The 13,267-nt window shown below is 32.0% G+C and overlaps 1 non-coding gene across 1 annotated transcript; it reads left to right on the top strand.

Annotated features, from left to right (window-relative positions):
• The first annotated feature begins 10,342 nt into the window (after positions 1–10,342).
• On the top strand, positions 10,343–10,445 carry LOC114227725 (U6 spliceosomal RNA). Its single transcript, XR_003613796.2, has one exon. It is a non-coding gene; the product is annotated as a U6 spliceosomal RNA (small nuclear RNA).
• Positions 10,446–13,267: the final 2,822 nt, after the last annotated feature.

Here is a 13,267-nt window from a genome sequence, read left to right as displayed (position 1 = left end):
TTACTTTTTGTATTTTGGATCATAATATAATTTGTTTCCAAATGTATATTTAAAGAAGGCAACTTTGAGTGACACAAGAACAGCACAGTAAATGAAAAGTAGGATGGTATTTTCATGTAAATCACATTTTATAAATATTTAAATTACTTGCTTTTGCAGAATAAAAGTGCATGAATACACTTTACATTTGAGCTACAAATTATGCAGAAGGAGTTTTACCTTGTAGAGTTATTGTTCACAACAATGTATATTAAGTTTTTTCTGTTCTTACAAAATTCTTTAAGACTGTTTTACTGACAGGTCTTGAGAAGGCCAGAGATAATCCATCAGAACTTGATAAGAGTGTCATCACACTCAACAACTAAACGACCTTGTATTCATCCTCAAAATTTTCAAATTTGATACGTAGTGAATATCAAAGCCACATTTTACTTGAAAGAGTAGTTATAAAATATATGACTACAAAAATACCATCTAATCTTTCTAATTTGGATCCTGCTAATTTAGATTTTTTGCAATAATTTAATGGTGGCAAGGATCCAAAAAAAAAAAAATATTATGGCTTAAAAGGAAGAGCACAAAGGCATCAAATCTGAGCATTTTGAATCCAAATAGAATGAAATGGTGGTAAAATAAAACTATAATTTATTATAATCTTATTAGGTATCAGGAATTGTGAAAGGTTAGGATATTATTTCTATTAATGTTCAAATGTTTATGGAGTAAAACATGTTGTCCAAATTTTTTGTGGTGAAACTACAGCCAAAAAACTTGATTGACTTTTCAATGGTCAGTTACCAAGAAGGGACAATTAATCCAAACCCAGGTCAGTCAGACTAAAATATATGTGCATTTAATTAGAAATCACTTTAATATACTTTCATTTTATGTTTTGGGCTACTAACTCTCCTATGGAAAAGGACTTTTGTATTGAGAGCAATGATTAATTGATAAAGATCTATTTTGAATCATAATTTTTCATTACCTAAATTTACATTACCTAAATTTACATTTATATTTTGGTTGGTAATATAGAATGTACTTACAATTAAAGTTGACAAAGTTTAATCATTTTAATTTTTCCTCCACTCACTTTAAGTTTTTACTATACTGAAGATGTATTTCTAACTATAATTTAAGAAACGGGATGGTTATTAAATAAGTTTAAGGGTTCATTATTCTGAATAAAGCCTGAACCAATTACCTAAAATTAGATAATTCTGTATTAAATTTTGGAAAATAAACAGCAAAAGAGGATTTCACTTGAGCACATGTAATTGTTATCAGTGAAAGTGGGGTGTCCACTGGTGCAAGTGAGGGATTCCTTTCCCTACTGGGTGCTGGTGGTTGAGTTCCTATAATACCTTGAGAAAAAAAAAAAAATGTTCTGAGACTCTCCTGGGAGAATAGGTGATTTGTATTTGCATGGATTTATATCCCCCATTTCCCTTAAACCATTCCTAGAAGATATACAACTGGGATTCTGTAGACTTAGTAGCAAAGCCAGCATCCCAAATTTCTGTTCCACAGTGTAGCATCAGGCTGGTTGCAGTCCATTAGTCCATTGTGTGGGGTCCACATGGCCATGAGCCCTGTGGTTGAGTATAGGGGAGTCACCCCCTGCAATAAGAGAGCCAGGAGCCCAGCTGGTGGTTTTTGCATTTGTATGGCAGTTTTCCAGCAAGAGTTTTTTATTTATGAGCTTATGCATCTCAAATCTTCCAGTGCTTGCAGTAGCCATGCCTACTCTGGCCCATGACCTGTTCCCAGGTGTGACTGACAGTAAAGTACCTTCCCTATTTCAGCCAAACTTTACTGGGCATGCATCTAAACTGCAGCTCCTTTTCTGTTAATTAATAATCAGGTTCATTACAATGGTATCATTATTATCACTTTCCTATTTATACTATAAAATAAAAAGAAAATAAATACATGTTTTTTATGCTGATAGAATATTATGTAGTAGAACCCATCATACAACCTCAGGAATAGTTGGTTTTCAATGACTTTTAAAAATAAACATTTAAAACTTTGTCTTTCCTCCTATATCCTCAATAATTTTTAGTGATTGAAACATTAAGGTTTTAACAAAAGTGTCTTATTAATAGTAAAACCACAATTGATTGTCTTTCTACTGAAACAGGCATTAAAGTCAGTGAGGTAGAATTAAAAACTGTTAATATAATGAAATAATTTGATAAAACATAAGACATTATTATGAGATTTAAAGCACTTAAAATAATTTTTCAAAAAATAACTTATGATTATGAATATAACAGATACTAAATTACCAAGGGAACCATTGTTTTTCACTTCTGTTGAAAATCTTTGTGGCTTTTGCATTTGTATGGCAGTTTTCCATGTGAGAGTTTTTTGATTAATAGTTCTTTGCTGCTTTGTATTTAACAAATTTGCTAAGTTGTTAGTCAACAAGAATATGATGAGGAGACAGGAGTAACTAAACAATATTATGGCAAAGTCCCAACATAATAGCTGCTTAAATAAAATACATGTTTCTTTTTCTCTGACATACAAATTGAGTTAATGTGGAGACTATTCTCTGCAAAAGTCCCTAAGAGTGCAAGCTACTTCTATATTGTTGTTCCATCATTTTCAGGAAATTACCTCTATTTGCATGGTCCATGGTGGTTCATTATCAGGTTTACTTTCCAAGCAGTAAAAAAAAGGGGGAAAGGGAAGGAAAGACCATTTATTTCCTTAAAGGTTATGAATTGGAAGTTGTACTTGTGGTTTCCTTCCACATTCTATTGGCCAGAACTTAGTCACATGGTCCCACCTATCTGCAAAGGAGTCTGGGAAATGTAGTCTTTAACTAAATAGTCTTATGCCCTGAAAGTTCTATCATTACATGGTCTTAAATTGTTTTTTGTTTTGTTTTGTTTTTTTAAATCAATAGACTTTATTTTGTAAAGTAGTTTTAAGTTCACAAGAAAATAAAGTTGAAGTTACAGAGATTTCCCATATATTCCCACCTTCAAATAAGTATTTCTCATTATCATGTCATATCATTATACATTTTTCCAAACCCATAGAATGTACAACACCAAGAGTGAACCCTAATGTTAACCATGACTTTGGGTGCTAATAGGCGTCAGTGTCAGTTCATCAATTTTAACAAATATACCACCCTGGTGTAGGATCTTGATAATGATGACATTTAAAAGTTAAGTAAGATTACTTTATTTACCAATCTATTGTCTATCAGCTTCAGATCAACCCTTCATTGTCCTCCTTGTGGTTCCTAATCATTTCTTCCTTGCCGGCAGGCATGAAGTAAAGCTTTGTCAGCAAGTGCACTGGAGAGAACCCAAGGAAAGAAGGGGTTCTGCTTCCTGGTTCCAGTGTATGTTCCCTCTTAGCAGGCTCCTGCCCTGTGTGGCAGCCAGTCATACATGGTACCCCCTCAAGGATTCTCTCCTCCAACACTCAGACAGAGGTTTCTGAGTATACATTTCCCACTAACCGTTTCCAAATGAGTTTCATGTGGCCACCCCTCCATGGGTGGCTTTTCCCCTGCCTGATAGGACAGATTCTTAGTGATTCCTAGTGGCATGAACTCAGAGAACTTCTCCATCTACTGGGTCATAGTCATTCTCTCTCCACTGAGTTCTGGATCTCAATCTTGGGGCGTGGGTCCTATTCTAGATTTCTTCATTCTTTGGGTGCTCTATTTCAGCCTTAGGAGTATAATCTACAATTCATATATTTTTAAAACTTATCTTTACTTCTTAGTATTCAAACCTCAGTTACTCCAATACTCTGTTATAGTTAATACATTTACTGAATACATTCAGCTTCCTGATTGGATCTTGCCTTATACAATTAGGGAAGTTAGGCATATTAAAATAATCAAAAAAGTTTCCCATTTCCTTTGTGAGCCATAAGAGGCAGTATTGGGAAATGGAGACATTTGTGGCATCCTCCTGTCATTTTTTTAGGTCTATGATTAATATTAAAACCCAGGTATCCTTAGGATTTTATAAAAGTAAATTTTATAAAACTCAAACAAGACAACAATAAATTGTTTATAAATTAATACTTTGTATGTCTGAAAATGCTGAGAATTCATGGGAATAGAATCCATGTGGGTGTTTAAAAACCCCTATCATTGTTATGCTTTGATATTTTCTTTTTTATCAGCATCAGATTAAAAAAACACAAACCTTTAGAGTTCTCCAAAAATTGTTTTTTCTACTCCTACACTATGGTCTTTATACTTTTAGGAAAGAATATTCACATTATACAGAGTATCCCCCAAAATGTGTACACACTTAACAGTTGATAGCTCAATTGGTGTTTCTTCCTTTTCAGATTTAACCATTGGAATTAATAATTATTCAAAGTGTATATACATTTTTGGGACACACTATATATAAGAAAAATGTTTAATTGATAGAAAAATTACTGTTTTCTGCATAAATTCACAGTGACATGTTGTTTTAGATAGGCTTATTAGCTCACTGTATCCTTACTCCAGATGGAAACTTTGAAAATTTCCAGCTGGGTAATAGAAATATCAGGGGGAACACTTTGTAAAATATATCATTGTCTAATCACTATGCTATACACCTGAAACTAATACAAAATAATGTTGAATGTAAACTAATTGAAAAAATTTTAAAAGCTATAGCTCTGGAAATTAAGTTAGGTATGACAGAATTTTGCTAACTAAACTTTCAACTGGAATGTAACACCAGGAAATATCAATTTCTTTTTTTCAAACTAGCACTTGACTTAAGAGAATGAGAGCAGTCATGTCAAGTTCTTGACGTCAGGTATATAGTTTTGGAAAAATATATTCTTCTATTCAGTTACATTTTTTTATGTGTATGCATTCAGTATGATTTAGAAAAATCATTATTTATAGATGTGAAATGAATATTTTATAATTATTTTAAATATATATTTCTTTAACTAGAAAATAATCTGTTGGTTTTATCAGCAATTTTTGCTTTGCATGTTTTTGTAACTATCAAAAAATTTTTTTCCCTTCAGATCAATTTTATATATTTCTGTAACTATCATAAAAATCAAACTTTTTTTTGTTTGTTTGATTTTTTTGCTTAATCTCTTCACCTTTTTCATAGATCTTCAACTCCGCTCCCCTCTGACAGTTGTCAGTCTGTTTTTGTACCTATAAGTCTGATTCCATTTTGTTTGTTAGTTTCTTTGGGGGAAGGTAGGTGAGGTTAAAGGAGGGATTAATGGTGATGGAAGGAGGTGACTTTGAGTGGTAAATACAATATAATATACAGATGATGTATTTTAAAATTGTACACTTAAAACCTATATACTTTTATTAACCAATGTCATTGAATAAATTTAAGACAATTTTTTTAAAAATCCAACTTTGAAAAAATTATAAGTATGCTGCAATAACAATGTATTTCCCTTTCAATGATCTCTGTTTTCATACATCTTTTACATTATAAATCAGATTTATTTGTACTTATTTTCTATCTTTTGAATCAATTGTCTTTGAAGTTCTTCAAGGTTTTCTTTATTTTTTTGTTGTTGTTTTTTGCTATTTAGACAAAATTTTCTACCAGAGAACATTGTATAAATTCAGGTCAATCTTAATTAACTTTAGTCAGAACTATATATAGGTAAAAAGGGTTAAATGAAATTAATTTTGACAATGAAGGTAGTTGTATATGAAGTTAATAGGTGAGAATTTAAACATGCTTCTAACATTTTTCCAGTATAGAATTTTTCTTTTTTAAATTTCAAGCATCATATATATTGCCTAGTTATTAGTTTCTTTTACATGTAGCATCGTTTTTTTCTACATTTTTATTCTCCTATAGAGGATACTCTTCAAGTTATTTCTGTTGCATCTGTTTCACTTTATTAATTGGAGCCATAAGATAAGTGGGCATTCAAAGAATAAGATCTGTCTGTGGAATTCTAGAAGAGTGAAAACACAAAGTGAGAGTCAGGAAAGAGATGTCTACAACTAATTTTAAATCCCAATATCTTTTTAGTATTATTGTTGAGATTACTTATTTTTGGTAGACCACTCCACATTACACTGCAATTAGTGACTTCACATCAAGCATTTGCAGAGTAAATGAAAATAGTACAAATTTTAGCACATTTAAAAAAATAAAGTGCTAGGCTATTTCCTTGATTCAAACTTTCAAGAAACCAAGCTTTAGGACAGTTTTCAACTGGAAATGTATGAACATAGCTTGTGTCAACATCTAAAATTTAAGTCAACTGCACTGCAAAAGCCAGACCAAGAGTTGGCACCTAATGCATGAAAATAATTCCTGGCAAAGGGCAATTAAGATCCACTGTCTTGCTCTCTGCTCTAACAGCTCTTTCTATTCTTTCCAACTTCCTGTTGTGACTCTGTGTCTCCTGCACTTGTCAATAGCAAAGTCATCCCACCACAAACTCCTAAACTGCTGCTATGGCACTGGACCTAGAATAGTGACACTGATGTTCTTCTTTATAAACCCAAATATTCCAAAAGCAGCAATGGAGATCTGACTAGAAAAAGGAATGATCAACATGTGATTAGTGATAAAGTGATTAGTTAAGCCAACTAAATAGACTGTTTAATAAATATAGCTCATTATACTGACTGAAGGCCTAAAAAGTCGGAGATATCACATGTAGTCTAGACAAGAAAAAAAAGTGTGCATAGGATAGTAGCACTTCTAAGAATACATAACTGTGTGCAGATTTGTTGTTGTTGTAATTTGGATGGAGTCCAGCTTTTCTAGAAGAAAGCATTTGCTTACATATTAAGCAACTACATAACAGAAAACCAGAGAGGTAATGAATACTAACTTTTTTAAAAAGGGAAATGTTCAAACTGTTTTAACAGGTGAATATTCATGAAGATATTCCATTCAGTTATATATTTGACTCTGTTTTATAAAAGTTATTTTAAAATAAGGGAGTCATTGTGAGTCAAGGTGTTAACATATACATATCTTTATATGTTCAGGTATTTAAAAAATTGTTTGCAATTTGTTGGTAGATCATGGTTTGCTGAAGGGGCTGACACTGAGTCAGAAGCAGGAATACTGAGAAAACAAATTTCAGATTAACGCACTTTTTATCTTAGCTTTGTGAATTACCTTTACTGCATCGTAAATCTGGGCTCACAGAGAATGTTATAAGTGTGTTCCTCAAAATAGTCATTCTCTCTCTTATGCAAAATAACCACTCACAGAAAAATAAAGGCAGAGTACAGATCTCATTTCTCTATATAGCCTTTCCTTTTGAGATCTCATTTTTCTTGATAGCCTCCTAAAAAGAAATAACAACACAACATTGAAAAATCTATGCCTATAAAATATCTACAGAATGTATAACACAAAAAAGTAGGAATTAATAATATATATTAGGAAAAGGGTGGGGGAACCTGAACTTACACCGTTTTTTCTGGGTTAACCCTATTGAAATTTATTAGAAATACAGATTAATTGAAATGTGGTATCTAGACACTCCAGGTCTTTGAAGGCACTGGAAAACATGAGCTTTTAAGGAAAAATAAAATGCTTTTTATTTTTATGAAAATTGCTGAAAACGAAAGCAACTTAAATTGTTCGTAAATTCAAAACTAAAGAGTCTGGGTTGGATTTTCATTGAAAGTTTCCCAGAAGATGAAAGAAGTGGTTCTTATATACGTGGAATAAATACTGAGGTCAACAAAGTGATTAGAAAAGTTTAAAATATGCCCTGTTATGCTGAACCTAAGTGGGGAAAAATCTCTGCCCTACCTGGTTCCTCTTTCCCTGTTTACATGTTTATTAAACACACACGTGAGAACTGCACCCTGCACTTTAACCTAGAAAGCTTTCATCAGTCTGAGTATGGTCCTGTTGTGAATCTGTGTCGTACATCTTTGTGTTAGTAGTAACGCTATGGAAAAAAGAAAGGGCCAAACCATTGATTTTTTAAAATAAGTGATATTCATTTGGAATCGATCATAACTGCTTTAAATGTTAAACATTAGTTAACTTGCCTAAAAACTTATTCATCCTACGTACCCTCTCTCAAACCTAGAAACCAAATAGTAAAACTCAAACTTAAAATGAAAGAGACTTTAAGGCCTACTTTTGTTTGCTTATCATATATCTTGAATTATTAAAGCAGACGATAAAATAAACAAAAAGAGTCATGGTATAACTTGTCAAACTCCATTTCGCTCCCAGACTAGACAGATGGGGTTTGGCTGAACATGCAATAACTCATGTTGCCACTGGATGGCAATGACAGCTTTTGTCTCTGAAGTGCTCACCAGGCCCCTGCAGTTTAGTGCCACTTAGCATTGCGTTTCTCAGGACATCAAAGCGTAAAAACACACTGGGTGACTCTTCATCGGCTCACATCCTTTTTGTACCTCTTGCCTCTGGCCCACCACACCCGAAGGCAGCCAGTAAAGCTTCCTTACTAGCCATCCCTTGGTAGGAACTTAATGATGTTCAATAGAATGAAAGCCAAGGTTGCAGAAGGTAAAAAATAGAAGTGGGAAAAAGGGAGGTGAGAGGGAAATACAAATAGGGGACCAGGCTCCTTTCTGTCACTGAAAGACTCTAAGCTTGCAGAGGATCACCATTTTGAGGATATATTTTTTATTTAATTGGTTTCTGCCATACAGCAAAAATATTTCTGTTTTTCCTCAGCACTTATGGTCTAAATTATTTTCATTACTTATGTATACACACACACTCCAGCATGCATACATGTTTCAAATAATTGTAGCTGGGACAATAAACTGATGACAGTTTAATTTTCCATAGTGAATTCGTTTTAAATTGACAAAGAAAAAACTTTAAAAAAATATTTAGATATAGTTAAGGTGATAGCATTGTTAGAAAAATATGTTTTGTAGAGTTAAAATATGTAAATATCTGATTTTTTTTATCAATTCAAAGGTTAGTGATAATTATAAAGGAGTTCGATGTTATGGATGGTAACAAAGAATTAATTTATTTTTTTGAGAAAGGAGGGATTTAAATATATTCACCTGGTAAGAGCCTTTGATTCAGAAGAGGTTGCTGTGTTATACAGAAGGGAAAACCTTAAATTATCATTTTGATAAGTGTGATAAGCTTATTGTATTAGGAAAGTTAAAATAAAGAAGATTGAATTCTATTATAAATATATGGAATTAATTGATACAGGTAAATTTAATTACCCTTCTTTCAGAGATAATACCTATTCATTCCTAAATATTCCTATTTTAAATTCTAAAACCTTTGCCTATTCCATGTTTTGTTTACAAAAATCAAAATTAAGTATGTTTTTTTAAAATTTATATTTTGTTTGCCTCCCACAAGCAGTACATCTATATGGACTAGATATGCCTCTATATAGTCCATAGTTGTGAGACAACTAAATCAATCAAGCACATTTGGGGAATAAAACCTCTTAAGAACCAGGAAAGATGGGGTACTATCTTCTCACAGTTCAGTTAAATTCTCACATAAAAGTATGGCATAATTCAGTAGCATTTGAAAATAATCTGAGCAGATTTACTATGTGCTCTCAGATAACATGACTGGATAAAATTATTAGTTTTTGTAAGTTGTTTCTCCTTCATGACATAGAGCCAGATCTAAATGAATAGAGTCAAAGTACTTGAAATGTGTTTTAATTTTTCACTTGTTTTAAAGTTGAAGTTGTGGTAATTAAACTTTGTTTGCAAGAAGAAAGATACATAATGTTGTAAATACTTACAACAAAATGTTGTAAATTATCTCCTAAATAATTGGAGAAAGTTAGCCAAAGGCTTTTATATAAGAATTTTAAGGAATAGGAAGTGGAAAGTTATTATACATTAATAGCTGTTCACCTTACATCTGAAAAGTAACTTTAAAATTTCTTAGATAAAAAGAGTACATCCAGATTCCAATGAAAATACATATTAGTGTTTTAGAAATATTATAGGCAAAAAAGTCTTCCTAATTTTACGAAAACTTGGTAAGGTTCTAAAAGACAAAGAGGGTAAGGATAATTCCACTTTGTGTGTATACACATGCCTATATACATGTAATCGGGGAACATAACTTTGGAGCAGGGCGCTATAGTGTTACAGCTTGATGTTGGAAATTCAGAGGTGATGCTGTAGGAAACATACCTAAATTTTGCATGGGATGGCATTTTCCTGTGACCTATATGTATGCCAGTTAATGGACAACAATGAATGCCAGTTGCACAACATAAGTTATTTAAGGAGTAGAATATTAAAAACTTATGACTAAATAGGGCGTTTAGGCTTGTTCACACATACCTCCACCTCCCCCAAAGGAAGATTGTATAGAAAGAAGCCTTTATGGTTTTAAGGGCCTTAAAAAATGCAGTGCTCCCTTCAGAAGCACATATACTAAAACTGGATATTGAGGCAATTAGTATGGTCCCTAGACAAGGATGACGTGCACATTTATTCAGTGTCTCATATTTTTAAACATGATGCAACTTTTTAAAAGGTCAGATTTTGTCACTAGCTACAAAAGTTTTCATATAGAAAAAAAAAGAACACTTCAAAACCAGTCACATGGTTAGTAAATATTTTTTTTATATGCAATTTAGTACATGGTGAATATATGCAATTTAGTACAAAATAGTCATGAGATCATGAACTTCAACTTATGATTTCCAGAAATAAATGACAGATAGGTAGATGGATAGATAGATAGTCTTAGGTGTGAACGAGAACCGAGAGGGACACTTTTTATTAAATAAAAGATGAACCAATTTTTTAATTATAAAAAGATTTTATCCATATAATAAAATTCTTACACTCTTGACTCTACACATTAATTCATTATCTTTGTCATAAGAACTTGATAAAGGTATTGAAGTCATTGTTCATTTAGATTTTATAATTCTATGAAATAGATCCAAAGACCTGAATTTTAAGTAATGAATATTTTATTTTTTTCTACTTTATACTGTATAAGAGTAAGATAAAGGACACTAACATTCACTGAAAGCTATCTGGTACCTTGTTAGACACTTAGATATATTTTTTATTCGGTTTTAGAGGGGTTCCTAAGCTATTAAAATCAAAATTGCAATCCTTTTGCTGTATCTCCAAATCACTGTTGAAGTTATGGCAAATGTTTGAATTAGTAATCAAATTGAGAAACTGGATATTTTGTAAAACAAAGTATATATTAGATTTACTGGGGGGAAAATGAATGCAGATTGTGTTTTGCCCAATCTTCTTCTCCTGGGCCTGGTTTGTATTGCAATGGCACTGGCTGTCAGCAAGGTAAGGTAACCACAATAGATCATGTTTTAGAAAAGTTCTTTAAGAATAGAGAAGGAAGTTGGAGGATGTATTTTTAAAAAATATTACAATGCATATTTTTATGTGTCTATGCATTTAAATATTTAATATATAGAAGTAAGAATTTAAATTCTGATACAAGTAACTGATAAAAGCCAAGCAAAATCTTAAAGTAATTAATATTATATTAAAAAATTGTTTCACAAGTAGCTATTCATGTAGTGATTTTATATCTTTCAGCCTATTTTCTTTTTTCCCAGCCTTCATGGTTCCCTAGGCATTGCCGAAGGAAAATTCTCAGTCCAATTAAAAGTAGATTCCCTAATTTGCCTCTGTTCTTACTTTGCCTTCTTAATACTTATTTCCCTTGGTTAATATTTGTACTCAGCTGTTTCCTCATTCTCTGTGTTGAACCAGCCTTCCTTAAAGTCCACTTTCTCTATAAGTCTCAGAACTACATAACTAAAAATGTTTTAACTATCGTCATTAAAAGATTCACAGAAACCTGTCACGATTTATTTGATTTGATTTTTAAAGTTTTTATTGTTTTTTCATTTATTTTTAATTAATTTTTTTGGGGTAACATTGGTTAATAAGATTATGTAGGCTATGGTTTGCACGTTCTCCTGACACCATCATGATTTTAAGAATAGTTAACATTTCAAACATGAACACTGATAGGAAAGAGCTGCCAAATGGAAAGCCCAGGTTCTTGACTCCATTTTCTTCTATCGCCTGTAAGTTAACACTCACTGATAAAATACTAAAATGCCAGGAAGCACGTCGGGCAGCTGAGACAATGGAATGAACTACCAGAAGATTGGCAACAGAAGGATAGTTGCAAATACAGGTGTTATATGACTGGGAGAAAGTATCACAATGCATGCCTAAAGTTTTCCTAGTCTGGGTTCTTATGTATAAATCAATTAAATGAAACGAAAACACCAACAAAATGATAACAAAACCAAGAATTCCAAATATTAACTTGTGGAGAAATATACTCTTTTTGAAGCAGAAATGACCCTGTTTAATGACTTAGATGGATAATTTTATATTCTACATTTCAAACATACAAACAAGATTATTTTTCAATAAAATAGGGCTGGTGATAAGAAATAGAAAGGAAGAAACAGAAAAGTTTATGGAGTGAGAATGAAATCTGGTTTATACAAAGCTTAGTGTATTAAAAGTTCAAAATAGGTTGAATTTGTTCTTCTTGTGTGGCATTTTCCTCCAATTAATAATTATACCTTATTTACTTAAAGACATAATATTGAAGCCTCACATATGATCATAATATAAATTTATATCTGTGAGGATTAAATATATTGCTAAATATAGCTAAGTATTTAGCCTATTATACAGAATAACAAGGTCAAGATTGCAGCACTGTTTCCTTTTTATTGACATTGCTTAGGTCAACCACCAATTCTTTTGAATTATCTTAATTTTAAGTGAATGTATTCCCATTTTTCCTACCAACCTTCTTGTATAATATATGAATTTTACTGTTTAAACAGATGAATCCAGACTAATATTTTTCTTAGTTAAGCATAAATGTTAATAATGTCATTATACCTTAGGTCATTAAGAATACTTGATTTTAGCCATCTATGTATATATATAAAAAAAATACAAGAAAGCCATGTTAGATATTTCAGAAGCTGAACATGTTGGAGTTAGTATGCAGGATCCACTTCTCTAGTTTTGGCCATGGTCTCTCTTATTTTGAGAGAGCACTTTATTTTTGGATATTGCTATACACTTTTAAAAATCTGCCTGATTGATTATACAGCAGGTCTTCAAATAACAGTTTTGTTGATTATTGTTTCATTGTAACATTGATGAGATGCTGTGGAAAATTTACTCTTGTTTCTATCAATTGCCTGTGGTAAAATTGGTGGGTTTTTTTTAAGATTTTTATTTTATTTTATTGATTTCAGAGAGGAAGGAAGAGGGAGAGAGAGAGAGAAACATCCATGATGAAAGAAA

This window comes from Eptesicus fuscus, chromosome 2, assembly GCF_027574615.1.
Source record: "Eptesicus fuscus isolate TK198812 chromosome 2, DD_ASM_mEF_20220401, whole genome shotgun sequence".
Classification (NCBI taxonomy): Eukaryota; Metazoa; Chordata; class Mammalia; order Chiroptera; family Vespertilionidae; genus Eptesicus; species Eptesicus fuscus.
This window is presented reverse-complemented; position numbering and strand designations above follow the sequence as displayed.